Source organism: Leucopleurus acutus (genome assembly GCF_964270905.1).
Source record: "Leucopleurus acutus genome assembly, chromosome: 6".
NCBI lineage: Eukaryota > Metazoa > Chordata > Mammalia > Artiodactyla > Delphinidae > Leucopleurus > Leucopleurus acutus.
In genome coordinates, this window is record NC_139149.1 from 22,303,933 (window position 1) to 22,318,280 (window position 14,348).

A 14,348-nucleotide genomic window follows, 5' to 3' on the forward strand; every position below is an offset into this window, starting at 1 on the left:
GAGTGTTAGTAAAGCGTCTGGAATGTTGCACCCGAGTACCAGGGGACGAAAACTGAGACACATTTGAACACGTTTCCCGATCACATGGTGGATCGTACTCTGGGTTCCACATGCATGTTTTAGCTGAAGGAAGAATCCCTTAAACCTGGAGAGTTGAGACCCATGGAATGGGTACCATGCAATATGACTTCAAAGGGTCTGCATTTGCTCACCGAACCTCACCAATCCTATCACTGCTGCGTTTATGCCACTGTACACACGCTTGATTCTCTTTCGGAGACATATAAATCCATAGGTTTTAAGATTCTTACTAGTCAGGTATATTCTTAGGCGTTTAATATGGGGTGTTGAGTCCACTTCGTTGAGCAAGGAGTAGCTCTTGTCTATGACATATTTGGCTTATGGAGCGGTATCTGTGCTAATTTCAATCTCTGGTTTTATGCAGCACCCCAACTCACCTTTCCCCTTAAGCAAGCATAAGTTGGTTTTCTACATTTGAGACCCTGTTCTGTTTTGAAATTCAGTTCCTGTGTAGCCAAGTTTAAATTCCGTGTATTAGTGACATCTTATGATGTTTCTTTTTCTGTGTGACTTATTTCACTTAGAATCATCGTACCTGAATCCACTCATTATGCTGCTACGGGACTGATGACATAGATTTCATTGCTGAGTGATACTGCATTGTACGTAAGTACCACAACTTTATCCATTTTTCGCTTTCCGTGATATTGAACTTGTACCGTCAACGAGGTTCTTGTAAACACAGCCGTCCCAAACTTTGGGGTGGCTGTGTCTTTTTGATTATAATTTCCCTAAGCTACAGGACCATAAGTGGAAGTGCCCTAGGCTCTGTTGCTGTGTTTTCTAGATGTTTCAGGAAACATCATACACTTCTCCAGAGTGGCTGTTGGCAATTTGCATCCCGCCCATCAGCATAACAAGGCTCCCAGTTCTCCATGGCCTGTCCTGCCTTTCTGGATTTTACACTTTTTTCAGATGGCCCTTTTGACCTGGGGGCAGTGAGACTTCATTGTAGTGCAGATTTCCTTTGCAAGCTTGCTTGGTTGGCCAAAAAGGGCGTATGCGTTTTTTCCTGAATATATTCAGGAAAAAACGCATACGCCCTTTTTGGCCAAGTGCATCATTGTGGACGTTCTGCCTCTTTTCCTATGCTTTACATGCAATTCCAGTCTACCTCCTGAAATCGGTTTCCTGCAATTCTGCCCCGCTGTCAAGTCCTCTTGGCAGCCTTACTTCAATATATTTTTGGACGATAGCTGTCATTTATAACTCTGCAGGGTTGTGAATGACAGTGCCCCTGAGCTCCTTTCTTCAACTCGCTTTCTTGTGAGCTGGCCGCAACACCGCAGGATTGCTTCAGGCCCTAGTGTGGTTCCGGCATGGCACGCTGAGCCTTTGGTTAATTCCTCTTCCTGGTGGGAAATGAGAGTTAAATTTGCCCGTCCAGACACCTCCAGCTAGTCTCTCATTGGTTCTCCCTATTCCTGTTCATTTTCCGCAGAAATTGCAAACTGGGCCAAACAGCAGGTTAAAGGCACTGACTCTCCAAGTGGGGAGAGTGTTAGTGAAGCGTCTGGAATGTTTCACCCGAGTACCAGGGGACGAAAACTGAGACACATTTGAACACGTTTCCCGATCACACGGTGGATCGTACTCTGGGTTCCACATGCATGTTTTAGCTGAAGGAAGAATCCCTTAAACCTGGAGAGTTGAGACCCATGGAATGGGTACCATGCAATATGACTTCAAAGGGTCTGCATTTGCTCACCGAACCTCACCAATCCTATCACTGCTGCGTTTATGCCACTGTACACACGCTTGATTCTCTTTCGGAGACATATAAATCCATAGGTTTTAAGATTCCTACTAGTCAGGTATATTCTTAGGCGTTTAATATGGGGTGTTGTGTCCACTTCGTTGAGCAAGGAGTAGCTCTTGTCTATGACATATTTGGCTTATGGAGCGGTATCTGTGCTAATTTCAATCTCTGGTTTTATGCAGCACCCCAACTCACCTTTCCCCTTAAGCAAGCATAAGTTGGTTTTCTACATTTGAGACCCTGTTCTGTTTTGAAATTCAGTTCCTGTGTAGCCAAGTTTAAATTCCGTGTATTAGTGACATCTTATGATGTTTCTTTTTCTGTGTGACTTATTTCACTTAGAATCATCGTACCTGAATCCACTCATTATGCTGCTACGGGACTGATGACATAGATTTCATTGCTGAGTGATATTGCATTGTACGTAAGTACCACAACTTTATCCATTTTTCGCTTTCTGTGATATTGAACTTGTACCGTCAACGAGGTTCTTGTAAAAACAGCTGTCCCAAACTTTGGGGTGGCTGTGTCTTTTTGATTATAATTTCCCTAAGCTATACGACCATAAGTGGAAGTGCCCTAGGCTCTGTTGCTTTGTTTTCTAGATGTTTCAGGAAACATCATACACTTCTCCAGAGTGGCTGTTGGCAATTTGCATCCCGCCCATCAGCATAACAAGGCTCCCAGTTCTCCATGGCCTGTCCTGCCTTTCTGGATTTTACACTTTTTTCAGATGGCCCTTTTGACCGGGGGGCAGTGAGACTTCATTGTAGTGCAGATTTCCTTTGCAAGCTTGCTTGGTTGGCCAAAAAGGGCGTATGCGTTTTTTCCTGAATATATTCAGGAAAAAACGCATACGCCCTTTTTGGCCAAGTGCATCATTGTGGACGTTCTGCCTCTTTTCCTATGCTTTACATGCAATTCCAGTCTACCTCCTGAAATCGGTTTCCTGCAATTCTGCCCCGCTGTCAAGTCCTCTTGGCAGCCTTACTTCAATATATTTTTGGACGATAGCTGTCATTTATAACTCTGCAGGGTTGTGAATGACAGTGCCCCTGAGCTCCTTTCTTCAACTCGCTTTCTTGTGAGCTGGCCGCAACACCGCAGGATTGCTTCAGGCCCTAGTGTGGTTCCGGCATGGCACGCCGAGCCTTTGGTTACTTCCTCTTCCTGGTGGGAAATGAGAGTTAAATTTGCCCGTCCAGACACCTCCAGCTAGTCTCTCATTGGTTCTCCCTATTCCTGTTCATTTTCCGCAGAAATTGCAAACTGGGCCAAACAGCAGGTTAAAGGCACTGACTCTCCAAGTGGGGAGAGTGTTAGTAAAGCGTCTGGAATGTTGCACCCGAGTACCAGGGGACGAAAACTGAGACACATTTGAACACGTTTCCTGATCACACGGTGGATCGTACTCTGGGTTCCACATGCATGTTTTAGCTGAAGGAAGAATCCCTTAAACCTGGAGAGTTGAGACCCATGGAATGGGTACCATGCAATATGACTTCAAAGGGTCTGCATTTGCTCACCGAACCTCACCAGTCCTATCACTGCTGCGTTTATGCCACTGTACACACACTTGATTCTCTTTCGGAGACATATAAATCCATAGGTTTTAAGATTCTTACTAGTCAGGTATATTCTTAGGCGTTTAATATGGGGTGTTGAGTCCACTTCGTTGAGCAAGGAGTAGCTCTTGTCTATTACATATTTGGCTTATGGAGCGGTATCTGTGCTAATTTCAATCTCTGGTTTTATGCAGCACCCCAACTCACCTTTCCCCTTAAGCAAGCATAAGTTGGTTTTCTACATTTGAGACCCTGTTCTGTTTTGAAATTCAGTTCCTGTGTAGCCAAGTTTAAATTCCGTGTATTAGTGACATCTTATGATGTTTCTTTTTCTGTGTGACTTATTTCACTTAGAATCATCGTACCTGAATCCACTCATTATGCTGCTACGGGACTGATGACATAGATTTCATTGCTGAGTGATACTGCATTGTACGTAAGTACCACAACTTTATCCATTTTTCGCTTTCTGTGATATTGAACTTGTACCGTCAACGAGGTTCTTGTAAACACAGCCGTCCCAAACTTTGGGGTGGCTGTGTCTTTTTGATTATAATTTCCCTAAGCTACAGGACCATAAGTGGAAGTGCCCTAGGCTCTGTTGCTTTGTTTTCTAGATGTTTCAGGAAACATCATACACTTCTCCAGAGTGGCTGTTGGCAATTTGCATCCCGCCCATCAGCATAACAAGGCTCCCAGTTCTCCATGGCCTGTCCTGCCTTTCTGGATTTTACACTTTTTTCAGATGGCCGTTTTGACCGGGGGGCAGTGAGACTTCATTGTAGTGCAGATTTCCTTTGCAAGCTTGCTTGGTTGGCCAAAAAGGGCGTATGCGTTTTTTCCTGAATATATTCAGGAAAAAACGCATACGCCCTTTTTGGCCAAGTGCATCATTGTGGACGTTCTGCCTCTTTTCCTATGCTTTACATGCAATTCCAGTCTACCTCCTGAAATCGGTTTCCTGCAATTCTGCCCCGCTGTCAAGTCCTCTTGGCAGCCTTACTTCAATATATTTTTGGACGATAGCTGTCATTTATAACTCTGCAGGGTTGTGAATGACAGTGCCCCTGAGCTCCTTTCTTCAACTCGCTTTCTTGTGAGCTGGCCGCAACACCGCAGGATTGCTTCAGGCCCTAGTGTGGTTCCGGCATGGCACGCCGAGCCTTTGGTTACTTCCTCTTCCTGGTGGGAAATGAGAGTTAAATTTGCCCGTCCAGACACCTCCAGCTAGTCTCTCATTGGTTCTCCCTATTCCTGTTCATTTTCCGCAGAAATTGCAAACTGGGCCAAACAGCAGGTTAAAGGCACTGACTCTCCAAGTGGGGAGAGTGTTAGTAAAGCGTCTGGAATGTTGCACCCGAGTACCAGGGGACGAAAACTGAGACACATTTGAACACGTTTCCTGATCACACGGTGGATCGTACTCTGGGTTCCACATGCATGTTTTAGCTGAAGGAAGAATCCCTTAAACCTGGAGAGTTGAGACCCATGGAATGGGTACCATGCAATATGACTTCAAAGGGTCTGCATTTGCTCACCGAACCTCACCAATCCTATCACTGCTGCGTTTATGCCACTGTACACACACTTGATTCTCTTTCGGAGACATATAAATCCATAGGTTTTAAGATTCTTACTAGTCAGGTATATTCTTAGGCGTTTAATATGGGGTGTTGAGTCCACTTCGTTGAGCAAGGAGTAGCTCTTGTCTATGACATATTTGGCTTATGGAGCGGTATCTGTGCTAATTTCAATCTCTGGTTTTATGCAGCACCCCAACTCACCTTTCCCCTTAAGCAAGCATAAGTTGGTTTTCTGCATTTGAGACCCTGTTCTGTTTTGAAATTCAGTTCCTGTGTAGCCAAGTTTAAATTCCGTGTATTAGTGACATCTTATGATGTTTCTTTTTCTGTGTGACTTATTTCACTTAGAATCATCGTACCTGAATCCACTCATTATGCTGCTACGGGACTGATGACATAGATTTCATTGCTGAGTGATACTGCATTGTACGTAAGTACCACAACTTTATCCATTTTTCGCTTTCTGTGATATTGAACTTGTACCGTCAACGAGGTTCTTGTAAACACAGCCGTCCCAAACTTTGGGGTGGCTGTGTCTTTTTGATTATAATTTCCCTAAGCTACAGGACCATAAGTGGAAGTGCCCTAGGCTCTGTTGCTTTGTTTTCTAGATGTTTCAGGAAACATCATACACTTCTCCAGAGTGGCTGTTGGCAATTTGCATCCCGCCCATCAGCATAACAAGGCTCCCAGTTCTCCATGGCCTGTCCTGCCTTTCTGGATTTTACACTTTATTCAGAAGGCCCTTTTGACCGGGGGGCAGTGAGACTTCATTGTAGTGCAGATTTCCTTTGCAAGCTTGCTTGGTTGGCCAAAAAGGGCGTATGCGTTTTTTCCTGAATATATTCAGGAAAAAACGCATACGCCCTTTTTGGCCAAGTGCATCATTGTGGACGTTCTGCCTCTTTTCCTATGCTTTACATGCAATTCCAGTCTACCTCCTGAAATCGGTTTCCTGCAATTCTGCCCCGCTGTCAAGTCCTCTTGGCAGCCTTACTTCAATATATTTATGGACGATAGCTGTCATTTATAACTCTGCAGGGTTGTGAATGACAGTGCCCCTGAGCTCCTTTCTTCAACTCGCTTTCTTGTGAGCTGGCCGCAACACCGCAGGATTGCTTCAGGCCCTAGTGTGGTTCCGGCATGGCACGCTGAGCCTTTGGTTAATTCCTCTTCCTGGTGGGAAATGAGAGTTAAATTTGCCCGTCCAGACACCTCCAGCTAGTCTCTCATTGGTTCTCCCTATTCCTGTTCATTTTCCGCAGAAATTGCAAACTGGGCCAAACAGCAGGTTAAAGGCACTGACTCTCCAAGTGGGGAGAGTGTTAGTGAAGCGTCTGGAATGTTGCACCCGAGTACCAGGGGACGAAAACTGAGACACATTTGAACACGTTTCCTGATCACACGGTGGATCGTACTCTGGGTTCCACATGCATGTTTTAGCTGAAGGAAGAATCCCTTAAACCTGGAGAGTTGAGACCCATGGAATGGGTACCATGCAATATGACTTCAAAGGGTCTGCATTTGCTCACCGAACCTCACCAATCCTATCACTGCTGCGTTTATGCCACTGTACACACGCTTGATTCTCTTTCGGAGACATATAAATCCATAGGTTTTAAGATTCCTACTAGTCAGGTATATTCTTAGGCGTTTAATATGGGGTGTTGTGTCCACTTCGTTGAGCAAGGAGTAGCTCTTGTCTATGACATATTTGGCTTATGGAGCGGTATCTGTGCTAATTTCAATCTCTGGTTTTATGCAGCACCCCAACTCACCTTTCCCCTTAAGCAAGCATAAGTTGGTTTTCTACATTTGAGACCCTGTTCTGTTTTGAAATTCAGTTCCTGTGTAGCCAAGTTTAAATTCCGTGTATTAGTGACATCTTATGATGTTTCTTTTTCTGTGTGACTTATTTCACTTAGAATCATCGTACCTGAATCCACTCATTATGCTGCTACGGGACTGATGACATAGATTTCATTGCTGAGTGATACTGCATTGTACGTAAGTACCACAACTTTATCCATTTTTCGCTTTCCGTGATATTGAACTTGTACCGTCAACGAGGTTCTTGTAAACACAGCCGTCCCAAACTTTGGGGTGGCTGTGTCTTTTTGATTATAATTTCCCTAAGCTACAGGACCATAAGTGGAAGTGCCCTAGGCTCTGTTGCTGTGTTTTCTAGATGTTTCAGGAAACATCATACACTTCTCCAGAGTGGCTGTTGGCAATTTGCATCCCGCCCATCAGCATAACAAGGCTCCCAGTTCTCCATGGCCTGTCCTGCCTTTCTGGATTTTACACTTTTTTCAGATGGCCCTTTTGACCTGGGGGCAGTGAGACTTCATTGTAGTGCAGATTTCCTTTGCAAGCTTGCTTGGTTGGCCAAAAAGGGCGTATGCGTTTTTTCCTGAATATATTCAGGAAAAAACGCATACGCCCTTTTTGGCCAAGTGCATCATTGTGGACGTTCTGCCTCTTTTCCTATGCTTTACATGCAATTCCAGTCTACCTCCTGAAATCGGTTTCCTGCAATTCTGCCCCGCTGTCAAGTCCTCTTGGCAGCCTTACTTCAATATATTTTTGGACGATAGCTGTCATTTATAACTCTGCAGGGTTGTGAATGACAGTGCCCCTGAGCTCCTTTCTTCAACTCGCTTTCTTGTGAGCTGGCCACAACACCGCAGGATTGCTTCAGGCCCTAGTGTGGTTCTGGCATGGCACGCTGAGCCTTTGGTTAATTCCTCTTCCTGGTGGGAAATGAGAGTTCAATTTGCCCGTCCAGACACCTCCAGCTAGTCTCTCATTGGTTCTCCCTATTCCTGTTCATTTTCCGCAGAAATTGCAAACTGGGCCAAACAGCAGGTTAAAGGCACTGACTCTCCAAGTGGGGAGAGTGTTAGTAAAGCGTCTGGAATGTTGCACCCGAGTACCAGGGGACGAAAACTGAGACACATTTGAACACGTTTCCCGATCACACGGTGGATCGTACTCTGGGTTCCACATGCATGTTTTAGCTGAAGGAAGAATCCCTTAAACCTGGAGAGTTGAGACCCATGGAATGGGTACCATGCAATATGACTTCAAAGGGTCTGCATTTGCTCACCGAACCTCACCAATCCTATCACTGCTGCGTTTATGCCACTGTACACATGCTTGATTCTCTTTCGGAGACATATAAATCCATAGGTTTTAAGATTCCTACTAGTCAGGTATATTCTTAGGCGTTTAATATGGGGTGTTGTGTCCACTTCGTTGAGCAAGGAGTAGCTGTTGTCTATTACATATTTGGCTTATGGAGCGGTATCTGTGCTAATTTCAATCTCTGGTTTTATGCAGCACCCCAACTCACCTTTCCCCTTAAGCAAGCATAAGTTGGTTTTCTACATTTGAGACCCTGTTCTGTTTTGAAATTCAGTTCCTGTGTAGCCAAGTTTAAATTCCGTGTATTAGTGACATCTTATGATGTTTCTTTTTCTGTGTGACTTATTTCACTTAGAATCATCGTACCTGAATCCACTCATTATGCTGCTACGGGACTGATGACATAGATTTCATTGCTGAGTGATACTGCATTGTACGTAAGTACCACAACTTTATCCATTTTTCGCTTTCTGTGATATTGAACTTGTACCGTCAACGAGGTTCTTGTAAACACAGCCGTCCCAAACTTTGGGGTGGCTGTGTCTTTTTGATTATAATTTCCCTAAGCTATAGGACCATAAGTGGAAGTGCCCTAGGCTCTGTTGCTTTGTTTTCTAGATGTTTCAGGAAACATCATACACTTCTCCAGAGTGGCTGTTGGCAATTTGCATCCCGCCCATCAGCATAACAAGGCTCCCAGTTCTCCATGGCCTGTCCTGCCTTTCTGGATTTTACACTTTTTTCAGATGACCCTTTTGACCGGGGGGCAGTGAGACTTCATTGTAGTGCAGATTTCCTTTGCAAGCTTGCTTGGTTGGCCAAAAAGGGCGTATGCGTTTTTTCCTGAATATATTCAGGAAAAAACGCATACGCCCTTTTTGGCCAAGTGCATCATTGTGGACGTTCTGCCTCTTTTCCTATGCTTTACATGCAATTCCAGTCTACCTCCTGAAATCGGTTTCCTGCAATTCTGCCCCGCTGTCAAGTCCTCTTGGCAGCCTTACTTCAATATATTTTTGGACGATAGCTGTCATTTATAACTCTGCAGGGTTGTGAATGACAGTGCCCCTGAGCTCCTTTCTTCAACTCGCTTTCTTGTGAGCTGGCCACAACACCGCAGGATTGCTTCAGGCCCTAGTGTGGTTCCGGCATGGCACGCCGAGCCTTTGGTTACTTCCTCTTCCTGGTGGGAAATGAGAGTTCAATTTGCCCGTCCAGACACTTCCAGCTAGTCTCTCATTGGTTCTCCCTATTCCTGTTCATTTTCCGCAGAAATTGCAAACTGGGCCAAACAGCAGGTTAAAGGCACTGACTCTCCAAGTGGGGAGAGTGTTAGTAAAGCGTCTGGAATGTTGCACCCGAGTACCAGGGGATGAAAACTGAGACACATTTGAACACGTTTCCTGATCACACGGTGGATCGTACTCTGGGTTCCACATGCATGTTTTAGCTGAAGGAAGAATCCCTTAAACCTGGAGAGTTGAGACCCATGGAATGGGTACCATGCAATATGACTTCAAAGGGTCTGCATTTGCTTACCGAACCTCACCAATCCTATCACTGCTGCGTTTATGCCACTGTACACACACTTGATTCTCTTTCGGAGACATATAAATCCATAGGTTTTAAGATTCTTACTAGTCAGGTATATTCTTAGGCGTTTAATATGGGGTGTTGAGTCCACTTCGTTGAGCAAGGAGTAGCTCTTGTCTATGACATATTTGGCTTATGGAGCGGTATCTGTGCTAATTTCAATCTCTGGTTTTATGCAGCACCCCAACTCACCTTTCCCCTTAAGCAAGCATAAGTTGGTTTTCTACATTTGAGACCCTGTTCTGTTTTGAAATTCAGTTCCTGTGTAGCCAAGTTTAAATTCCGTGTATTAGTGACATCTTATGATGTTTCTTTTTCTGTGTGACTTATTTCACTTAGAATCATCGTACCTGAATCCACTCATTATGCTGCTACGGGACTGATGACATAGATTTCATTGCTGAGTGATACTGCATTGTACGTAAGTACCACAACTTTATCCATTTTTCGCTTTCTGTGATATTGAACTTGTACCGTCAACGAGGTTCTTGTAAACACAGCCGTCCCAAACTTTGGGGTGGCTGTGTCTTTTTGATTATAATTTCCCTAAGCTACAGGACCATAAGTGGAAGTGCCCTAGGCTCTGTTGCTTTGTTTTTTAGATGTTTCAGGAAACATCATACACTTCTCCAGAGTGGCTGTTGGCAATTTGCATCCCGCCCATCAGCATAACAAGGCTCCCAGTTCTCCATGGCCTGTCCTGCCTTTCTGGATTTTACACTTTTTTCAGATGGCCCTTTTGACGGGGGGCAGTGAGACATCATTGTAGTGCATATTTCCTTTGCAAGCTTGCTTGGTTGGCCAAAAAGGGCGTATGCGTTTTTTCCTGAATATATTCAGGAAAAAACGCATACGCCCTTTTTGGCCAAGTGCATCATTGTGGACGTTCTGCCTCTTTTCCTATGCTTTACATGCAATTCCAGTCTACCTCCTGAAATCGGTTTCCTGCAATTCTGCCCCGCTGTCAAGTCCTCTTGGCAGCCTTACTTCAATATATTTTTGGACGATAGCTGTCATTTATAACTCTGCAGGGTTGTGAATGACAGTGCCCCTGAGCTCCTTTCTTCAACTCGCTTTGTTGTGAGCTGGCCGCAACACCGCAGGATTGCTTCAGGCCCTAGTGTGGTTCCGGCATGGCACGCTGAGCCTTTGGTTAATTCCTCTTCCTGGTGGGAAATGAGAGTTAAATTTGCCCGTCCAGACACCTCCAGCTAGTCTCTCATTGGTTCTCCCTATTCCTGTTCATTTTCCGCAGAAATTGCAAACTGGGCCAAACAGCAGGTTAAAGGCACTGACTCTCCAAGTGGGGAGAGTGTTAGTAAAGCGTCTGGAATGTTGCACCCGAGTACCAGGGGACGAAAACTGAGACACATTTGAACACGTTTCCCGATCACACGGTGGATCGTACTCTGGGTTCCACATGCATGTTTTAGCTGAAGGAAGAATCCCTTAAACCTGGAGAGTTGAGACCCATGGAATGGGTACCATGCAATATGACTTCAAAGGGTCTGCATTTGCTCACCGAACCTCACCAATCTTATCACTGCTGCGTTTATGCCACTGTACACACGCTTGATTCTCTTTCGGAGACATATAAATCCATAGGTTTTAAGATTCTTACTAGTCAGGTATATTCTTAGGCGTTTAATATGGGGTGCTGAGTCCACTTCGTTGAGCAAGGAGTAGCTCTTGTCTATGACATATTTGGCTTATGGAGCGGTATCTGTGCTAATTTCAATCTCTGGTTTTATGCAGCACCCCAACTCACCTTTCCCCTTAAGCAAGCATAAGTTGGTTTTCTACATTTGAGACCCTGTTCTGTTTTGAAATTCAGTTCCTGTGTAGCCAAGTTTAAATTCCGTGTATTAGTGACATCTTATGATGTTTCTTTTTCTGTGTGACTTATTTCACTTAGAATCATCGTACCTGAATCCACTCATTATGCTGCTACGGGACTGATGACATAGATTTCATTGCTGAGTGATATTGCATTGTACCTAAGTACCACAACTTTATCCATTTTTTGCTTTCTGTGATATTGAACTTGTACCGTAAATGAGGTTCTTGTAAACACAGCCGTCCCAAACTTTGGGGTGGCTGTGTCTTTTTGATTATAATTTCCCTAAGCTATAGGACCATAAGTGGAAGTGCCCTAGGCTCTGTTGCTTTGTTTTCTAGATGTTTCAGGAAACATCATACACTTCTCCAGAGTGGCTGTTGGCAATTTGCATCCCGCCCATCAGCATAACAAGGCTCCCAGTTCTCCATGGCCTGTCCTGCCTTTCTGGATTTTACACTTTTTTCAGATGGCCCTTTTGACCGGGGGGCAGTGAGACTTCATTGTAGTGCAGATTTCCTTTGCAAGCTTGCTTGGTTGGCCAAAAAGGGCGTATGCGTTTTTTCCTGAATATATTCAGGAAAAAACGCATACGCCCTTTTTGGCCAAGTGCATCATTGTGGACGTTCTGCCTCTTTTCCTATGCTTTACATGCAATTCCAGTCTACCTCCTGAAATCGGTTTCCTGCAATTCTGCCCCGCTGTCAAGTCCTCTTGGCAGCCTTACTTCAATATATTTTTGGACGATAGCTGTCATTTATAACTCTGCAGGGTTGTGAATGACAGTGCCCCTGAGCTCCTTTCTTCAACTGGCTTTCTTGTGAGCTGGCCGCAACACCGCAGGATTGCTTCAGGCCCTAGTGTGGTTCCGGCATGGCACGCTGAGCCTTTGGTTAATTCCTCTTCCTGGTGGGAAATGAGAGTTAAATTTGCCCGTCCAGACACCTCCAGCTAGTCTCTCATTGGTTCTCCCTATTCCTGTTCATTTTCCGCAGAAATTGCAAACTGGGCCAAACAGCAGGTTAAAGGCACTGACTCTCCAAGTGGGGAGAGTGTTAGTAAAGCGTCTGGAATGTTGCACCCGAGTACCAGGGGACGAAAACTGAGACACATTTGAACACGTTTCCCGATCACACGGTGGATCGTACTCTGGGTTCCACATGCATGTTTTAGCTGAAGGAAGAATCCCTTAAACCTGGAGAGTTGAGACCCATGGAATGGGTACCATGCAATATGACTTCAAAGGGTCTGCATTTGCTCACCGAACCTCACCAATCCTATCACTGCTGCGTTTATGCCACTGTACACACGCTCGATTCTCTTTCGGAGACATATAAATCCATAGGTTTTAAGATTCTTACTAGTCAGGTATATTCTTAGGCGTTTAATATGGGGTGTTGAGTCCACTTCGTTGAGCAAGGAGTAGCTCTTGTCTATTACATATTTGGCTTATGGAGCAGTATCTGTGCTAATTTCAATCTCTGGTTTTATGCAGCACCCCAACTCACCTTTCCCCTTAAGCAAGCATAAGTTGGTTTTCTACATTTGAGACCCTGTTCTGTTTTGAAATTCAGTTCCTGTGTAGCCAAGTTTAAATTCCGTGTATTAGTGACATCTTATGATGTTTCTTTTTCTGTGTGACTTATTTCACTTAGAATCATCGTACCTGAATCCACTCATTATGCTGCTACGGGACTGATGACATAGATTTCATTGCTGAGTGATACTGCATTGTACGTAAGTACCACAACTTTATCCATTTTTCGCTTTCTGTGATATTGAACTTGTACCGTCAACGAGGTTCTTGTAAACACAGCCGTCCCAAACTTTGGGGTGGCTGTGTCTTTTTGATTATAATTTCCCTAAGCTATAGGACCATAAGTGGAAGTGCCCTAGGCTCTGTTGCTTTGTTTTCTAGATGTTTCAGGAAACATCATACACTTCTCCAGAGTGGCTGTTGGCAATTTGCATCCCGCCCATCAGCATAACAAGGCTCCCAGTTCTCCATGGCCTGTTCTGCCTTTCTGGATTTTACACTTTTTTCAGATGGCCCTTTTGACCGGGGGGCAGTGAGACTTCATTGTAGTGCAGATTTCCTTTGCAAGCTTGCTTGGTTGGCCAAAAAGGGCGTATGCGGTTTTCCTCAGGAAAAACCGCATACGCACTTTTAGGCCAAGTGCATCATTGTGGACGTTCTGCCTCTTTTCCTATGCTTTACATGCAATTCCAGTCTACCTCCTGAAATCGGTTTCCTGCAATTCTGCCCCGCTGTCAAGTCCTCTTGGCAGCCTTAGTTCAATATATTTTTGGACGATAGCTGTCATTTATAACTCTGCAGGGTTGTGAATGACAGTGCCCCTGAGCTCCTTTCTTCAACTCGCTTTCTTGTGAGCTGGCCGCAACACCGCAGGATTGCTTCAGGCCCTAGTGTGGTTCCGGCATGGCACGCTGAGCCTTTGGTTAATTCCTCTTCCTGGTGGGAAATGAGAGTTAAATTTGCCCGTCCAGACACCTCCAGCTAGTCTCTCATTGGTTCTCCCTATTCCTGTTCATTTTCCGCAGAAATTGCAAACTGGGCCAAACAGCAGGTTAAAGGCACTGACTCTCCAAGTGGGGAGAGTGTTAGTAAAGCGTCTGGAATGTTGCACCCGAGTACCAGGGGACGAAAACTGAGACACATTTGAACACGTTTCCCGATCACACGGTGGATCGTACTCTGGGTTCCACATGCATGTTTTAGCTGAAGGAAGAATCCCTTAAACCTGGAGAGTTGAGACCCATGG